The sequence below is a fragment of the Scyliorhinus torazame genome, chromosome 2, assembly GCF_047496885.1.
Source record: "Scyliorhinus torazame isolate Kashiwa2021f chromosome 2, sScyTor2.1, whole genome shotgun sequence".
Taxonomy (NCBI): domain Eukaryota; kingdom Metazoa; phylum Chordata; class Chondrichthyes; order Carcharhiniformes; family Scyliorhinidae; genus Scyliorhinus; species Scyliorhinus torazame.
The window spans coordinates 198,713,288-198,733,126 of NC_092708.1; the positions used below are offsets into that span (position 1 = coordinate 198,713,288).

General features: G+C 50.6%; 1 protein-coding gene across 5 annotated transcripts in view; it reads right to left on the minus strand.

Annotated features, from left to right (window-relative positions):
* Positions 1-11,727: 11,727 nt before the first annotated feature.
* trak2 (trafficking protein, kinesin binding 2) overlaps positions 11,728-19,839 on the minus strand; it is a 135,241-nt gene continuing 127,129 nt past the window's right edge. For all 5 annotated transcript variants that reach the window (XM_072482348.1, XM_072482340.1, XM_072482357.1 and 2 more), the window contains one exon: positions 11,728-12,307. The gene's annotated coding sequence lies outside the window, so the exon portion shown is untranslated. The remainder of the gene's footprint in view (positions 12,308-19,839) is intronic.

The following is a 19,839-nucleotide window of genomic DNA, read 5'->3' on the forward strand; positions in this document are numbered from 1 at the left end:
ATTTACAGTTCAACATTTGGGCTTCATTACCTGGTTTATTCAAGCTATATCGTTCTGATGCATCGTTTAGATGGCCCCCAACACCCACCTCCCCCCACCACTGCGGAATCCCCTCCCCCAATCAACTATTAGGGCTCAGGTCACTCTGAGTCAGTAACAATAGAAGAGTCAAAGGCTTCTCCCCAAGCCTGTCCACAATCTACGGGCACAAGTCAGGAGTGTGATGGAATACTCTTCACTTGCCTGGATGGGTGCAGCTCCAACAACACTCAAGAAGCTTGAGAACATCCAGGACAAAGCAGCCCGCTTGATTGACACCCCATCCAACACCTTAAATTTTCACTCCCTCCACAACAGACACACAGTGACAGCAGTATATACCACCTGCATGATGCACTGCAGGAACTCACCAAGGTTCCTTTGACAGCACCTTTCGAACCCACAACTTCTACCACCTAGAAGGACAAGGACAGCAGATACCTGGGAACACCACCACCTGGAAGTTCCCCTCCAAGTCGCTCACCCTCCTGACTTGGAAATATATCACCGTTTCTTCAGTGTTGGTGGGTCAAAATCCTGGAACTCGCTCCCTATCAGCACAGTAGATGTACCTACACCACATTGGACTGCAGCGGTGCAAGAAAACAGCTCAGCCCCATCTCTGAGTGTAATTATGGATGGCCAATAAACGCTGGTCTTACTATCGATGTCAAGAACCATTAGGAAAAAGCATTGCCAATTTTCATCTGCCCCCCACTCTATCTGGAAGAACCTCTGTCCAATTATGAGGGATTGCCATCGATTTTTGGGTATAGGTTCCCAATTTGAGCTGGGTCAGTCATTTCCAAACTCAATACCAACTCAACACAAGCTGGATCGCCAAGAAATGTCATTTTCACACAAGGTCACTTTGGACTGAAGGTGATGTCAAGTAGACAGATTATACCTTGTTAAGAAAAGCTTCCAAGTTTTCTAGTGAAATTTGTGACCAGCCTCGCCCCCTGCCCACAAATTTCTTCACCTGGAAATTTCCCATCCCTGGAGATCTTTCCCTTGGCTAAGTCCCCCCTCCCTCAGTAAATTTCCCTCCACCACCAAGAGAAAGTTTATCAATTTACTAGCCTCCTCTAGACTGTCCCCTTCGTATTAATGCCAGATCGAAATATTCCATTGAATTGTACCCAATATTCCTGTTTTGATTTCCTGAATCAATTGTCTCCCCTCAGTTACTTAATCCTATCCCAACATGAGCCCTGGAGAAATCTTGCAGTCCAATAAATATCTTTATGTTTAACACTGAAATCAATCATTTCCATTTGATTCCAGGAAGTAATATTTTGATTGCTTGTTCTTTGTCTTAAATTACATCTTTTTATTTAACATGGCTTCCTAAATTACATTTTCTGTCCACATCCCAGAATTGTCCCGAAATCAAACAACAATGTTGTTGGCTTTCAGATTTAAAAAAAATTAATGTCCAGTTCATCTGTTCTTTGTCTTAAATTGCAGAAACAAACTCCACCTTCCCGAAAATTTCGTCCTGGCAAATTCACCCTGCCAACTATTTTTTCCCCACGTACCTCCCGCTTGAAATGTATTTTTCCCCTGTTGGGCCCCACCTCAATATTCCATTGAGGTCATTTTCTCCAATTGATTCCTTTCCTGCAAGTCTTTCCTCATGTGTGATTTACCACTTTACCACACTCCCCTCAAATATTACTCCCAGCATCTATCTGAACTACCCTTGAACAGCCTCCATGTTCCACCATGTAGATATCTGCCATCTAATACGCTCTCTCTGTCCCTCTCTCACACACACGCTGAACCAGCCTGGGAAGTCAAAATTTCTGATGGGCTGGTATGCACTGCCTGGGAGCCTCCATGAAAGTCTCCAACACTGAGCTCACTGTCAGGGTCTTGAGCCAGATATGTGGCAGGATTTACCTGGATACTTACCCAGGAAAGATGCTGTTTAATTTATTAAAAGAGGAAATATGGAAAGAAATGGCTGGGGGGGGGGGGGGGGGGGGGTGAGAAAGAGAGAGAGAGAGAGATCTGGAGCGACAGACAGGGAAACCCCCCCTCCATATCTTAATAAACTGAATTTAATGGCTGCTGCACCTTCCATTTAACCCTCAAATTCCTATCATCCTGTCAAAAACACACGCAACATGACTCTGGAATTAAAACAAACTTTTACATGGGCTCAAGGCTTTAGTTCCAAGGCCCTCCCAAGTGTTGTACAGTCAATGAAGTTTTTAAAAAAATTGTGGATCCTGATGTAATGCAGGAACTGCTCAGGCCATTTGTTCACAGCAAGATCGCACAAACTGCAAAGTGATTGTGGTTGCATTTGTTGATACTTTTACTGTGGAAGCTGTTGTTCAATTTATTGGTGTTTTTTGGTGCATTTTAATGTTAAAGCTGTAGATTTTTCTGGTATTTTGTCCTGCTTTTGGCAGTGTTCGCTTCACCAATCTGCCCCAAAATGTCTGTGGAAACTCCTGAAAAAGGTCTAAGTGTCCGTTCCAGACGGGAGCTGCCGAATGCGCAACCTACTCCTGCATGGCCGCCACCGGAAGCCTCGTCCCCGCTTCTTCAGTGGCCTTGGTGAGATCTTTTCACAGTTGTTCCCTCTGCTGTTAGAATTCAACTTTGATAAAGGCCCTCAGGTCAGTTTGCAGCTTTAAGCTTGCCCTTCCCCCGCCTGCATGCTAGAAGAGGCATGAATTTGTTGGTAATTGTCAATGTTGAAGCCGTTGAAACTTCGGGCGGGATTCTCCGACCCCCCGCCGGGTCGGAGAATCCCCGGGGGGGGTTGCATGAATCCCGCCCCGCCGCTCCGACGCCGGCTGCCGAATTATCCGACGCCGGTTTGTGGGCGGGGTTTACGCCGCGCTGGTCGGGGGCCGTTGGCAGCAGCCCACCCGGCAATTCTCCGGACCCCGATGGGCCGAGTGGCCATCTTTTCTTGGCCAGTCCCGCCGGCGTGAAATGGATATGGTCCATCACGGCGGGACCTGGCTTGTCGGCGGGGTCCTCGGGGAGGAACGGGGGGATCTGGCCCCGGCGGTGCCCCCACGGTGGCCTGGCCAGCGATCGGGGCCCACCGAGCTACGGACAGGCCTGTGCTTATAAGGCTCCGCCATGGCCGGTGCGGAGAAGAACTCCCTGCGCATGCGCAGGAAACATGCCGGCCGGTCTGCGCATGCGCGGAACCACGCCAGCTGTTCTGCGCATGCGTCAACTCACGCCAGCCCTTCACCGCCGGTTGGCGCGGTGCCAACCCTTCCGGTGCCGGCCTAGCCCCCGGAAGTGCAGAGGATTCCGGGCGGCCCAACGCCGGAGTGGTTTGCGCGTTCTTGCCGCCGGTCGGGCCATCGTGCCAAGTGCGGGAGAATCCATCCCCTTGTGTTTGTTCCTTTTGAACTTGTTGGATTGGTTGGGGTTTTATTAATGTTCACGTTTTGTTTAGTAGTACAGAAGTGTATGGGTGGAAAAAGAAACATAATGTCAAAGCTTTTCATCTTGTCCCCAACAGGACATTTCACAAGAATTCCAAATTCTAAAGAATACAACAATTTATGCTGCATATTTATGCTGATTGTTTGGCAAGTGGACTCTGATTGGAAGAGGCATTGCCAGCTGTTAGTTTTGCTGCATCCTTTGCTGCTTTATTGTACCGCATGAGTGCAAGAACAAAAGATTCAACGTGTGCTTTTTTCCATCAATGTTGAAGTTTTTGGTGAATGTCTTGGTCTTTTTCAATGTTGAAGTGGCTGAATTTTTTGATGTTTGCGATAATTAAGTTGTTGTTGAATTTGTTGGTTATTTTAATTGAAGTTGTTGTTGAACTTGCTGGTGTTTTTCAATGTTAATGCTGAATTTGTTGGTGTGTTCATTTTAAAGCTATTGTTGAATTTGTTGGTGTTTTTAAATGTTGAAATTGTTGGCGTTTTAAAATGTTGAAATTGTTGATGAACTTGTTGGATTTTCTCATAGTCATAGATGTTTACAGCGACTTCCGGGTGCGGCTATGCAGAGCTAGGTCGCATATTCGGTAGCTCCCGCTTGGAAAGGACTTTTGGGCTCTTTTACAGGGCCCCCACGGCATTTGTTTGACATTTCCCGGTGTGGCAGGAAGACTGCAACATTCCCCCAGGAATGTTATGTCTTTTGGCTACCAGACCCGGCAAAAACAGTAAATGATTTGGCTGTAACTGCAGGATAAACAGAGCCTCTTCCAGCATGCAGGCGGGGGAAGGGCAAGCTTAAAGCTGCAAACTGACCTGAGGGCCTTTATCAAAGTTGAATTCTAACAGCAGAGGGAACAACTGTGAAAAGATCTCACCAAGGCCACTGAAGAAGCGGGGACGAGGCTTCCGGTGGTGGCCATGGAGGAGTAGGTTGCGCATTCGGCAGCTCCCGTCTGGAACGGACACTTAGACCTTTTTCAGGAGTTTCCACAGACATTTTGGGGCAGATTGGTGAAGCGAACACTGCCAAAAGGATTCCCTCTCGAGACTTCCGGTTGCGGCTATGCGGAGCGAAGTCGCACGTTCGGCGGCTCCCGCAAAAACGGACTTTTGGGCTCTTTTCTGGCCCCCAAGGGCACTTTTTCGACGTTTCCCGGTGTGGGAAGGAGTTAATAATAGCTCCCCGTCAGTATATGGCTTTAACTAGGAGCGGGGTGACAAAAAAGGTGGTGGTGGACCAGAAGGGAGGGAAGGAGGACAAAATGGCGGCGGGCGGAGACCAGGCAGCGTGGAGGCAGTGGGCGGAGGAGCAACAGGAGGGTATCCAGCGCTGCCTCAGAGAGATTAAAACGGACCTGCTAGAGTCGATGAAGGCTTCTATTTATAAGCTGCTCGAGACACAGACGGCCCAGGGGGTGGCGATCCGAGAGGCACAACAAAAGATCTCTGACAATGAGGACGAGATCTTAGTCCTGGCGGTAAAGGTGGAGGCGCACGAGGCGCTCCACAAGAAATGGCAGGAGCAGTTCGAGGAGATGGAGAATCGGTCGAGGCGGAAGAATCTGCGGATTCTGGGCCTCCCGGAGGGGCTGGAGGGGCCGGACGTGGGGGCCTATGTGGTCACCATGTTAAACTCGCTGATGGGAGCGGGCTCCTCCCTGGAGCTGGAAGAGGCCCATAGAGTGTTGGTGAGGAGGCCCAAGGCTAACGAGCCTCCGTGGGCGGTGCTGGTGTGGTTCCATCGGTTTGTCGATCGGGAGTGTGTGCTCAGGTGGGCCAAGAAGGAGAGGAGCAGCAGGTGGGAGAACGCGGAGGTTCGGATATATCAGGACTGGAGTGCGGAGGTGGCGAAGAGGAGGGCCGGGTACAATCGAGCGAAGGCGGTGCTGCACAGGAAGGGGGTGAAGTGTGGCATGTTGCAGCCGGCGCGACTGTGGGTTACCTACAAGGACCGGCACTATTATTTTGAGTCTCCGGAGGAGGCGTGGGCCTTTGTTCAGGCCGAGAAGCTGGACACAGACTGAGGGTCGGGATGGGCGATTGGGGACTGGTGGATATGTTATGCCTATTTTTGGATCGGGGGGGGGCCTCTGCATTGTTTTGGGTTTCTTGTGTTTTTCTGTGTTTTTCTCTTTCGGGTTGGAGAGGGTGGATGGGGCGGGTTGGGCACTGTTTTGGTTGGTGGCAGGGCCTGGTAGGTGGAGAGCGCGGGCTTTTTTCCCACGCCGAAGACTGGGGGGGGGCGGGGCCGGGGCGGGGAAGCGAGGATTGTTTCTCCCGCTTAGAACGGAGGGGGGAGGGGGAGAGCCTGTGGATGGGGAGCGGGAGAGGAGGCTGTGCCACACAATGGGAGGAGTCGAAGGGGAGGCGGGAGTGGCCGGGGTCAGCAGGAGTCAGCTGACTTGCGGAAGTGCAATGGGGGGAGTAAACCACCTAGGATGGGTCCTAGCCGGGGAGGGGAGGGGGGGGTGGCGGGAATCGAGTTGCTGCTGCTAAGGCCAAGGAGGAGCTGGAGCGAGTGGGGGGGGGGGGGGGGGGGGCGGGGGGGTCAAGTCGGGGGTATGCCGCTGTGGGGAACGGGCCGGGTGTGGGGTGCGGGCTCGTGGCTGGCCGAGGAGGGGTCATGGCTAGTCGGCGGGGGAGGGGGGCGGGTAGCCCCCTGATCCGGCTGATAACCTGGAATGTAAGGGGACTGAATGGGCTGGTTAAGCGGGCCCGCGTGTTCGCGCACCTGAAGGGGCTCAAGGCGGATGTAGTTATGCTCCAGGAGACACACCTTAAGGTGGCAGACCAGGTAAGACTGAGGAAAGGGTGGGTAGGTCAGGTGTTTCACTCGGGGCTAGATGCCAAAAATTGAGGGGTGGCGATCTTGGTGGGAAAGAAGGTGTTATTCGAGGCGTCGAGCATTGTGGCAGATAATGGCGGAAGGTACATAATGGTAAGTTGCAGGGAGAGAGGGTGGTACTGGTCAATGTGTATGCTCCGAACTGGGACGATGCGGGTTTTATGCGACGTATGTTGGGTCGGATCCCAGACTTGGAAGTGGGGTGCCTGATAATGGGGGGAGACTTTAACACGGTGTTGGATCCTGCACTGGATCGCTCCAGGTCTAGGACAGGTAGGAAGCCGGTGGCGGCTAGAGTGTTGAGGGGATTTATGGACCAAATGGGAGGGGTGGACCCTTGGAGATTTGCAAGGCCGGGGGCTAGGGAATTTTCATTCTTCTCACATGTCCATAAGGCTTATTCTCGAATCGACTTTTTCATTTTGAGTAGGGCGCTGATAGCGAGAGTAGAGGATACCGAGTATTCGGCAATAGCCATTTCGGACCACGCCCCGCATTGGGTGGACTTGGAGATGGGGGAGGAGAGGGACCAGTGCCCACAGTGGCGCTTGGAGGTGGGGCTGTTGTCGGACGAGGAGGTGAGCGAGCGGGTCCGAGGAAGTATAGAGAGGTACTTGGAGACCAACGACAACGGGGAGGTCCGAGTGGGGATGGTATGGGAGGCACTGAAGGCGGTGGTGAGGGGAGAGCTGATCTCCATCAGGGCCCACAAGGAGCGGAGGGAGCGGGGGGAGAGGGAGAGGCTGGTGGGGGAGATGGTGAGGGTAGACAGGAGGTATGCGGAAGAACCTGAGGAAGGATTGTTGAGGAAGAGGCGCAGCCTCCAGGCCGAATTCGACCTGGTGACCACCAGGAAGGCGGAGATGCAGTGGAGGAAGGCCCAGGGGGCGATTTAAGAGTATGGGGAAAAGGCAAGCCGGATGCTGGCGCATCAGCTTCGGAAGCGGGACGCAGCTAGGGAGATCGGAGGAGTTAAGGACAGGGGAGGGAGCGTGGTGCGGAGTGGGGTTGGCATCAATGGGGTCTTCAGGGACTTCTACGAGGAATTTACCGATCCGAGCCCCCATGGGAGGAGGGAGGGATGGGCCGTTTCCTGGACCAATTGAGGTTTCCAAAGGTGGAAGAGGGACTGGTGGCGGGACTGGGGGCCCCGATTGGGCTGGAGGAGCTGATCAAAAGGATAGGAAGCATACAGGCGGGGAAGGCACCGGGGCCGGACGGTTTCCCGGTCGAATTCTTTAAAAAATATATGGACCTGTTGGGCCCGCTGTTAGTTAGGACCTTCAATGAGGCAAGGGAGGGGGGGGGGGCTTTACCCCCGACGAAGTCTCGGGCACTGATCTCCTTGATCCTGAAACGGGACAAGTATCCCCTGCAATGTGGGTCTTACAGACCGATTTCCTTGCTAAATGTAGATGCCAAGGTGCTGGCGAAGGTCTTAGCCACGAGGATTGAGGATTGTGTGCCGCAGATCATCCATGAAGACCAGACGGGGTTTGTGAAGGGGAGACAGTTGAACGCGAATGTGCGGAGGCTTTTGAACGTTATCATGATGCCGGCGAGGGAGGGGGAGGCAGAGATAGTGGTGGCGATGGACGCTGAGAAAGCCTTCGATAGGGTAGAGTGGGGGTACCTGTGGGAGGTGCTGAAGAGGTTAAGGTTTGGGGAGGGGTTTGTCAGGTGGGTTAGGCTGTTGTATGAGGTCCCGATGGCGAGTGTGGCCACAAATAGGAGGTCCAAGTACTTTCAGTTGCACCGAGGGACGAGACAGGGGTGCCCCCTGTCCCCCCTGCTCTTCGCACTGGTGATTGAACCCCTGGCTATGGCACTGACAGAGTCGAGGAACTGGAGGGGGTTGGTGCGGGGTGGGGAGGAGCATAGGGTGTCGTTTTATACGGACGACCTGCTGCTGTATGTGGCGGACCCGGTGGGAGGAATGCCAGAGGTAATGAGGATCCTTAGGGAATTCGTGGACTTTTCGGGGTACAAGCTCAATATGGGGAAGAGCGAGCTGTTCGTAGTTCAGCTAGGGGACTAGGAGAGGGGGATTGGCGAGCTCCCACTAAAAAGGGCGGAGAGGAGCTTCAGATATTTGGGGGTCCAGGTGGCCAGGAGCTGGGGGGCCCTGCATCGGCTTAACTTTACAAGGCTGGTGGAGCAAATGGAGGAGGAGTTCAAGAGGTGGGACGCGTTGCCGCTGCCCCTGGCGGGTCGGGGGCAGTCAATCAAAATGACAGTGCTCCCAAGGTTTTTGTTCCTGTTCCAGTGCCTCCCCGTGTTTATCCCGAAGGCTTTTTTCAGGCGGGTTAACAGGAGTATAATGGGGTTTGTGTGGGCGCGAGGGACTCCGAGGGTGAGAAGGGTGTTCCTGGAGCAGAGTAGAGATAGGGGGGGGGGGCTGGCGCTGCCCAACCTCTGTGGGTACTACTGGGCCGCCAATGCGACAATGGTGCGCAAGTGGGTGATGGAGGGGGAGGGGGCTGCATGGAAGAGGCTGGAGACGGCGTCCTGTGTGGGTACGAGTCTGGGGGCGCTGGCAACGGCGCTGCTGCCGCTCCCTCCAAGGAGGTATACCACGAGCCCGGTGGTGGTGGCGGCCTTCAAAATTTGGGGGCAGTGGAGGCGGCATAGGGGGGGAAGTTGGTGCCTCGGCGTGGACCCCATTACGGGGGAACCACCGGTTCGCCCCAGGAAGAACAGGTGGAGGGTTTTCGGGGTGGCACAGGGCAGGGATACGAAAGTTGGGGGACCTGTTTGTGGACGGGAAGTTTGCGAGCTTGGGTGAGCTGGAGGAGAAGAAGTATGGGCTCCCCCCAGGGAACACCTTCAGGTACTTACAGGTAAGGGCGTTTGCCAGACGGCAGGTGGTGGAATTCCCACGGCTACTGCCACACACAGTACAGGACAGGGTGCTCTCGGGGGGGTGGGTGGGAGTGGGGAAGATCTCGGAAACTTACCAGGTGATGCAGGAGGAGGAGGAGGCCTCGGTGGTGGAGTTGAAAGGTAAGTGGGAGGAGGAGTTGGGAGAGGAGATCGAAGAGGGGACGTGGGCAGATGCCCTAGGGAGGGTGAACTCGTCCTCTTCATGCGCGAGGCTCAGCCTCATACAGTTTAAGGTGCTGCACAGGGCACACATGACCGGGACAAGGATGAGCAGGTTCTCTGGGGGTGAGGACAGGTGTGTTAGGTGCTCAGGGAGCCCAGCAAATCACACCCATATGTTCTGAGCATGCCCAGCGCTGGAGGAATTTTGGAAGGGCGTAGCGAGGACGGTGTCGAGGGTGGTAGGATCCAGGGTCAAACCGGGCTGGGGGCTCGCAATATTTGGGGTGGCAGAGGAGCCGGGAGTGCAGGAGGCGAAAGAGGCTGGAATTCTGGCCTTTGCGTCCCTGGTAGCCCGGCGAAGGATTCTCCTTCAGTGGAAAGATACGAGGCCCCCAAGCGTGGAATCCTGGATCAGCGATATGGCAGGGTTCATTAAATTGGAGAGGGTGAAATTCGCCTTGAGAGGGTCGGTACAAGGGTTCTTTCGGCGGTGGCAACCGTTCTTAGACTTTCTGGCAGAACGATAGACATTGGTCAATGGCAGCAGCAACTGTGGGGGCGGGTTTACTTTATTTTTGTTTATGTTATTTACACTGGAAGGGTCTGAGGGGGTGTATACACCTGTTGTCTTAAGTCGGGGTGTTAATGTTAATTTATTATTTAGGCACGGGGGGTGGGGGCGGGGGTTGCTTTTTTAGATTGTGTTTTGTACTTAACCTTGTTGGGTTCTTTTTTCTTTCTCATTTTGTTATTGATATTTTATGAAAACCTTTAATAAAATATATATTTTTTAAAAAATAGATGTTTACAGCATGGAAACAGGCCCTTCGGCCCAGCTTGTCCATGCCGCCCAGTTTCTATCACTAAGCTAGTCTCACTTGCCTGCAGTTGGCCCATATCCCTCTATACCCACCCTGCCCATGTAACTGTCGAACTGCTTTTTAAAGGAAGAAATTGTACCCACCTCTACACTGCCTCGTTCCAGATGCTCACCACCCTCTGTGTGATACCATTTGCTCTCTAGTCTCTTTTGCATCACTCCCCTCTCACCTTAAACCTATGCCCTCTAGTTCTAGACTCCTCTACCTTTGGGAAATGAAAAATATTTTTGAAAACCCGAACCTGAACTCTACCCCAAAACTCTACTTTAATAATCCAGTGTCCTCTCCCCACTCCTCCCAGTCTCTGAGGGACTGTACAGGGTTTGCTGAGAGGTCTTTCAGAGAGAGGGAACAGGAAGCTTTTTATAAGCTGTTTGTTGCTTTGTAAGCCTTTTAAAAACGGCGGCAGTCGCACAATGGTTAGCACTGTTGCTTCACAGCACCAGAGTCCCAGGTTCGATTCCTGGCTTGGGTCACTGTCTGTGCGGAGTCTGCACATTCTCCCCGGGTGCTCCGGTTTCCTCCCACAAGTCCCGAAATATGTGCTGTTAGGTAATTTGGACATTCTGAATTCTCCGTCTGTGTACCCGAACAGGTGCAGGAATGTGGCAACAAGGGGCTTTTCACCGTAAGTTCATTGCAGTGTTAATGTAAGCCTACTTGTGACAATAAAGATTATTTTAAAAAGGTTTCATTTTATTTTCCTCAGCACTTAACATATTTACATGGTTATGAAGGTTTACAGGACTATTAAAGTGCTTACAGGTTTTTCCAAGTGGTCCATTAAACACTGCTCACTCCTCTATCACTACATTGAATTTGAGGCTATGTTTGATGTGGCTGTTAGTTTTGTTTGATGCTGCCCTCCTAAGTGAATCCCTAATGATTTCCCCCCATGTGTGTAGTAAGGTACATCCACCAGCAGGAAGTGGTGTTGTGCCACTTAAATCACAAGATAGAAAAACAGGTTTGGGATGATCTTATCTTTTTTTAATTGATGTGTCCAGAGACAAAAGATATGCTGTTGAAACAAGTGACTTTTTATTTCAACTAAAACCCCTCTATGCCAACATTGAGGTGCTTAGTAATTACTTTTAACATAATGTGCGTTAAGTGGCTTTTGTGAAGGAGTGGCCCTCAAATCAGTAGATCACTTGCTCAAACAATCTTCCAGTGAAGTTAAGTGTTGAATGTATTGTTGGTGTATAGTCACAGGTAGGTCCCATGCCCAGGATTGGTGCACAGTATTACTACCAGGATGGGAGGAGTGCGCAGTTTCTCTCACCCCACTTCTCCACAGGTTGCAAGCCCCATAAGTGTAAATGTTTAATTCACTCATCAAAATGGCAAATCGTTTCCTTCACGACTACTAGACCCAGAATAAAAGGGACTTCTTAACCAGTCAATAAACTCAGAATAATTGATTGATTGTGCAACAAAACTTTTTAAAAACAAGTTGCAAAACTGGTTAATAATAATAATCTTTATTGTCACAAGTAGGCTTACATTAACACTGCAATGAAGTTACTGTGAAAAGCCCCTAGTCGCCACATTCCGGAGCCTGTTCGGGTACAGAGGGAGAATTCAGAACGTCCAAATTACCTAACAGCATGTCTTTTGGGACATGTACGAGGAAACCGGGGAACCCGGAGGGAACCCACGCAGACACAGGGAGAACGTGACCCAAGCCGGGAATTGAACCTGGGACCCTAGCTTTGCGAAGCAACAGTGCTAATCGTGCTGCCCAACATACAATTCACGATTTATCCCTTTCATCATCACAACACACAGAAAACAATGGGCAAGATAAATAAAGTTTCTGCAGAAGTTGCGATAAGGAAACGCTTTATGAAAAAGGATAACATTTGAAAAGGCCTTGATGCTATCGATTTGGTGTTCTGCATGCAAAGACAAAGCGCTGGTTGCAGTAGTTGGCTTTCCAAAGGATCTTCGGTGAAACACGGTCTTTGTTAACTCTCACTTGTCGCAGCTTTGCAGGCTTTCAAATACACGGAGACGAGGCTTTTCAGGCTGACTGCCTTCCTGGACAGGCTTCACCTCTATTTTCATAAATTACAAAAATAAATTGTTAGGAACTGGTATTCCAAATTTCTATTCTGGGATTTGGGATACCCTCGCATTGAACATCAGCAGGATTCATAAGTGTATCAATTGAAAGTGATGGGAAAGGCTAGATAGGAAAACCCAGTGATCATGTTGCCAAAAGAACAATGGTATTGATATAATAGTAAGTGGTTACCCTGGTTCACATTTACAGCACACAGGCCATTCAGCCCAACTGATGTGCTCTTTTGTTATCTGCAATATAACACAATTCCTGCTGTCTCTCAAGGATGAATGTTTGTTGGGAGATTGTGTTTCCTCTATTACATTTGATTAAATAAGCTCCCTCCTTTTTGTCTCAGCTCAGTCATCATTCCCAGAATCACTAGGATGCACAATGTGACAGGCCATGTCTGACCTGTGACAATTTAACCATGTGTACCCATTTCACCTCAGGAGCACAGATTGTTATAAGACCATAAGACATAGGAGCAGAATTAGGCCATTCGGCCAATTGAGTCTGCTCCACCATTCAATCATGGCTGATATTTTTCTCATCCCCATTCTCCTGCCTTCTCCCCATAACCCCTGATCCCCTTATTGATCAAAAACCTATCTATCTTAGTCTTAAAGACACTCAGTGATTTGGTCTCCACAGCCTTCTGTGGCAAAGAGTTCCATAATGTGTCTTGTGCAATATGGAATATCAATCTTCAATTTCATTGGCTGGTCAGATACCTAATAAAACTTTTTGAAAGGATTTTTGCCAAGCAAAGACAGTCTTTTCTTTTCAAATGGCTGCTAATTTGTATCGCTGTGTAGCAATATTCCACTTCATGGAGGTGGAGGCAGAAGACCAAGAGACAATAAATTTAGTGAGGTAACGATGAGTTGCTCATTTATCTTATCAAACATCCATTCTTGGGGGAAAAGACTCATTCAAGTGTTGAGGAACTGAGATATTAATATTCTAGCTCTTTGTAACTGCTCCAATGGCTAAACAGGATGTAGAACATTAATTGCCACTCCTGTAGGAGACATCTTTTGACATTTGGAACTATATAATTCTGATGGGAAATCCTATTATCTTTTTCTTTGGATCATGTTCAGCAGGGAAGGCTGGTCACATGGCAGCAGCCACCTTACCTGCTGCCCGAGATGTGAGAATGGGTATGTTTTTAAAAACTTTTTCTGTGGAATATTGTTATTCTGTAAAGACGATAGCGTGCCTACATGCAAATAGTTTAATTAAACTGGGGAAAGGCTAATGGAGACCATTTGTCTGGAAGAATCGAGGGATGAAAAAGAGTAGAGGTGCTAAATGCATTCATTTGTAATGAGGTTACTGTCAAGTTGTTTTATAATTAATGTTTACAGATTTGCATTAGGTGAGAGAGGGACTTTTTTAGATGTTAAGTTCCAAAGGGGAGTACATTCTTTTATAGCTTGCAAAGGTGTTAGAAGCTAACAAGGGAAGGTTATTAAATTTTATTTGATCCCAAAAGTGGGGGCAATAGGCAAGACATGACATTTTATTATAATTTGGAAAAGTTTAGTTCCGAGAAATGCTAAGAACGATGGAATGGAAGATGAAAGGTAAAAAGGATGCACAAGGAGATATTGAGCTGATTTGGTGTTGGCTGTGTCGGGAAGGCCTTCTAGAAACAGCTCTGGGCTGCAAGGGGGTGAGGTTTGAATCAGCCATCCATTCAAGCCAGTGACGTCTCGGGCTGCAAAAAGGAGTCTGAAATTTATCGATTTTCCAAAGCAAAGTGCAAGTGAGTTTGGGAAGTTGTGCGTTATAGCTTGATTAAATCAACAGCAGTTTTGCCTTGGGTAATATTACTGGATTTTTATAGTTAAACATCTATAAGGGAGCGTTGCCTGGAAGGTATTTACTTGTGGTTCTGGTCAAGTAGGGAGTCTTTTGAGAGGAATGTTTTGAAAGACTATTTTTAACTATGCGTTACTGGACTTCTTGTTGCGGAGATCAGTATGGTTTTTCTTCTCATTTTTAGAATACAAAAAAAGGGGTATGGGCTCAGCCAAGCTTTCTTCTGGGAAAGGGGCAGAAGATGCAGTACAGAATGTAACATCACTCTCCCTGCTATTTTTAAGTTTAGGACCCTATCCCTGTTAGATTTGGAATGCATCACAGGATAGAGAATTTCATTTGAAAGGGACGTCAATTGAATTAGCATTCACTGTGGTAAAAGAGAGATTACAGTTCAAAAGAGGGCATCTAAGGGTGGCACGGTGGTGTTGTGGTTAGCACTGCTAGCTCTCGCTGCTGAGGACCTGGGTTCAATCCCAGCCCTGGGTCACTATCCGTGTGGAGTTTGCAAATTCGCCCTGTGTCTGCATGGGTCTTACCCATGCAACCCAAAGATGTGCAGGGTAGATGGATTGGCCACATTAAATTGCCCCTCACTGGAAATATTTTTCAAAAAGACTGTCTTCAGAAAACAACCAGCTTACATTCGTCGAACCCCCACTGGAATTCCAAGACCCCCAAAGGAACGTCAGAATGTATTTTTTTCTTATCAACTTTTAACTCCCATCAATTCAGTCTCCGCCACTCTGTAACCTGCTCTGTTGCATGCAAGTGTGTGGTGGCGTTTGTGTGTCATGGGATTTGGGACGTGTTGCACCCTTTTTAACAAGTCATATACTTTCACCCGAGTGAGTTTTCAAAACAACAGAACTCCTTCTTGTTAACTCAAGAAATCTGGCTGGCTTATTTCTGTAGATAGCTTTACAAGTGCATATAGAATTGAGGGGGAGGAAATCACAACTTTGAAAAAAATTCAAACTCTGTTATTGCCAATCTCAGGAGTTGGGAAAAAGAATGTATTTCATCACGCACCCCCTCCCCCCCACCTTGGCAGAACAAGACCAGCTGAAACTTGGTCCCGCACTGAAAAATTAAGCAAAAGATGCATAATCACAAAGGGGGAAGTTACAAAATCTTTTTATTTGGGAATTGAAGTGACTCAGAAATCCCATGTAGCTTTGTAGTTACATCAATTGTTACAATAAATATCAAATAATGCATAACAAATAGTTGTCTTTGTTCTTTTCAGAGTAGTTCCTGGAGATTAACCACACACTGAGACATCAAACTAAATCCAGCCAGGTGCCAACGCTGGGCCGAAATGTTTAATTTCTTGTCCACTGTCACTCGTACACGAGGGAGGAGCACATCAGAATATAACAACTGTGAAGATGCAAGCAAAGCAATTCACCTACTGGAACAAAATAAATGGCCCCTGCCCAAAACAAAATGTTAGTGCAAGATTTTCCCTAGAGACTGTCAAATGAAATGAAATGGCGCAGGATGCTGGAGATGGCATAGGTTCGGGAAAGACTAACCAGTCACATTGCACATTGCCGAAGACCCGAATTAATCAGGAACAAATACCCTTCTCTCTACAATCTGTTTACTTCTGGGCAATCTGGTCCAGGGACTGGGCCCCCCAAAGTAGAGCAAGGCACTCGTCACGCTCTGCACCTCGCTCACAGTTACAACACCACTATAATCTTTGGTCAGTCTACAAACTCAATTCTGCTTTATATATTTAAATATATAATTTCAATTATATATAAATGAGGCAAGAAGTAATAATAGAAGTGTCTGAATACAGGTTCAACTGAATTCAGTACAAATGAATCTTTCCTTCTCACTCACCTCTTCCTAAACCAGTGGGGGCTGATTGGCATCAGTGGCCAGCTTGTATTCAAGGTAGAATCGTTAAGATTGAATGAGATCTCACCTCTTGTGGAGCACAGATTGGATTCAGTACTAGTTCCTCAAATGGCATTTGAGCAAAAAGTCCCTCCTACTTTTCCCTGTGCTTCCCTCGCAGGAGCGGTATCCTTACTAACGTGTGAATGTAAATCGTCACTAATTCCCATATTGTCGAAGTGCTGTGTTCAATATAATATATGCATATACAAACCTTGGGAAGGTTGAAACAGTCAAGTTTTCAATGTCTGGTCATTTCGGGTTTAACAGGTACCTCAGCTTGTCCTTCACTTTGGCTAAATCTTTTTAACACACTTGGGTGTCAGTCAGTTAACTGGGATCCAAGGAGCCCAACATGGCTGGTTTGCCTATAAAGAGTTCACAACCACACATGGCCCTGTCAATCACAAGCTTCATTGTAAGTCTAGTAGAAACTAGTCAATGTAAAATGGGGACTGGGCAAAGGGACTTGCTGCTCCACAAGTGACTTGGTCATTTTTACACAGCCACAAGTGCCAACAGTTCAGTGTGGAGATGGCCCATTGCATCTACAGATAAAGGGGCAGTGGGCAGACACCACTACTGCATAGTAGGCAGACACTGTAGCATTGGGAACACTTGAAGGTTAGAGCTGAAGGAATTCCACAATCCGTACTCAGCTCAGCTTTGGTGCCAGGTCCACTGTGATACATTATTGTGTGGCCCCTCTTTCCAACATGCATCAAGCAACTTTTCCTCTTCTCTCCTGTCCAAACCACTTTACTTTCTGAATTTTGCAGCAACATACCAACTGTACAACTGGCTTTCCGGGTTCCCAGGTTGAGGGAGATCCTCATTTCCAACTCACCAATCTGCAGATGCAGGCAGATGAAGACAAGACAAGACCAGGCTCCTATCTAACCACTTCATGGAAGGAAATGGATTGCAACTTCTGAAGAGATAAGTATTGCTTGAATCATAATAGGACATGGGGCCAACAGCTTGATACGTCTCTAATCGAGCAATGACCAACAAATTAATAAATGTTGGTTATCTGCTGAGTAACATTTCCCATGTTCTAATGCAAGTCTTCTTTTGCATTTTGGGAAAACGTGCTCTTGGGTTCCCAAAGCGATTTTCATTTTCTGCTCATTGCAACCACCTGATTACAAACAACAAATAATGGTGTCCTCCTCCAATATACAATCGCAGGTGGCCAGGTGGCCCTGAATCTACATCGTCCAACCCAACTGCGGAGTGTACAGAATGCAGTCTGAATCAGAGTTTTATGGACTTTACAACACGCTCATTAAATAATCAGCGAATTCTGCATCTGCAAGCCAGCAGCAGCAAAATAGCCTCAAATCTTTGAGAACTGGACAAATTTCAATGGGCAAAAAAAGATTTTGAAGGTTAATCAGGAAATTTTCAATTGTATATTTCCACAGATTTCTCTATCTTTATAGTATTTCAGCTCACCAGTGAAGTTTTTTTTTTTAAAGTGCAATTTTTAAAATGTTTTAAAAAGTGCAAAATCATGACTTATGTCAAAAGAGTTCATGAAATGTACTTATTTCATTGCTTTAGTTGACAAAAACCTCAGGAGACCCATACATACTGAAGCCATCACTGGATATACCATTGACCTGTCTTTAAGAAAACAATGCTGCTTAAACAATGCTCGGGGGCGGGAGAGAGGAGGAATGGGAGGGGGAGAGGAGGAAATGGAACGGGGGGGGGGTGAGGGAACTGAGATGGGAGCGGGAAGGGAGAGAATGTGGGTGGAGAAGAATGTGAGGGGAGGAGAACATGCAGGGGAGGAGAGCGTGGGGACGGGTGGGGGGGATGAGAACGTGGGGACAGGCGGGGGGATCGGGAGGACGGGCGGATGAGGAGAACGTGGGGGTGGGGGGATGAAGAGAACGTGGGGGTGGGGGGGATGAAGAGAACGTGGGGGTGGGGGGGGATATGAAGAGAACGTGGGGGTGGGGAAAGGAGGAGAACGTGGGGGTGGGGAGAGGAGGAGAACGTGGGGGTGGGGAGAGGAGGAGAACGTGGGGGTGGGGAGAGGAGGAGAACGTGGGGGTGGGGAGAGGAGGAGAACGTGGGGGTGGGGAGAGGAGGAGAACGTGGGGGTGGGGAGAGGAGGAGAACGTGGGGGTGGGGAGAGGAGGAGAAGTGGGGGTGGGGAGAGGAGGAGAGGTGGGGGGGTAGGGAGGAGAACGTGGGGGGGAACAGAACGTGGGGGGGAACAGAACGTGGGGGGGAACAGAACGTGGGGGGGAACAGAACGTGGGGGGGAACAGAACGTGGGGGGGAACAGAACGTGGGGGGGAACAGAACGTGGGGGGGAACAGAACGTGGGGGGGAACAGAACGTGGGGGGGAACAGAACGTGGGGGGGAACAGAACGTGGGGGGGAACAGAACGTGGGGGGGAACAGAACGTGGGGGGGAACAGAACGTGGGGGGGAACAGAACGTGGGGGGGAACAGAACGTGGGGGGGAACAGAACGTGGGGGGGAACAGAACGTGGGGGGGAACAGAACGTGGGGGGGAACAGAACGTGGGGGGGAACAGAACGTGGGGGGGAACAGAACGTGGGGGGGAACAGAACGTGGGGGGGAACAGAACGTGGGGGGGAACAGAACGTGGGGGGGAACAGAACGTGGGGGGGAACAGAACGTGGGGGGGAACAGAACGTGGGGGGGAACAGAACGTGGGGGGGAACAGAACGTGGGGGGGAACAGAACGTGGGGGGGAACAGAACGTGGGGGGGGGGGGGGAGGAGAACGTGGGGGGGAGGAGAACGTGGGGGGGGAGGAGAACGTGGGGGGGGGAGGAGAACGTGGGGGGGGGAGGAGAACGTGGGGGGGGGGGGAGGAGAACGTGGGGGGGGGGGGGAGGAGAACGTGGGGGGGGGGAGGAGAACGTGGGGGGGGGGGAGGAGAACGTGGAGGGGGGGGAGGAGAACGTGGGGGGGGGGGGAGGAGAACGTGAGGGGGGAGGAGAACGTGGGGGGGGGGGAGGAGAACGTGGGGGGGGGAGGAGAACGTGGGGGGGGGGGGAGGAGAACGTGGGGGGGGGAGGAGGACGTGGGGGGGGGCGAGGAGAACGTGGGGGGGGCGAGGAGAACGTGGGGGGGGCGAGGAGAACGTGGGGGGGCGAGGAGAACGTGGGGGGGGCGAGGAGAACGTGGGGGGGGCGAGGAGAACGTGGGGGGGCGAGGAGAACGTGGGGGGGGCGAGGAGAACGTGGGGGGGGCGAGGAGAACGTGGGGGGGGCGAGGAGAACGTGGGGGGGCGAGGAGAACGTGGGGGGGGCGAGGAGAACGTGGGGGGGGCGAGGAGAACGTGGGGGGGGCGAGGAGAACGTGTGGGGGGCGAGGAGAACGTGTGGGGGGCGAGGAGAACGTGTGGGGGGCGAGGAGAACGTGTGGGGGGCGAGGAGAACGTGTGGGGGGCGAGGAGAACGTGTGGGGGGCGAGGAGAACGTGTGGGGGGCGAGGAGAACGTGTGGGGGGCGAGGAGAACGTGTGGGGGGCGAGGAGAACGTGTGGGGGGCGAGGAGAACGTGTGGGGGGCGAGGAGAACGTGTGGGGGGCGAGGAGAACGTGTGGGGGGCGAGGAGAACGTGTGGGGGGCGAGGAGAACGTGTGGGGGGCGAGGAGAACGTGTGGGGGGCGAGGAGAACGTGTGGGGGGCGAGGAGAACGTGTGGGGGGCGAGGAGAACGTGTGGGGGGCGAGGAGAACGTGTGGGGGGCGAGGAGAACGTGTGGGGGGCGAGGAGAACGTGTGGGGGGCGA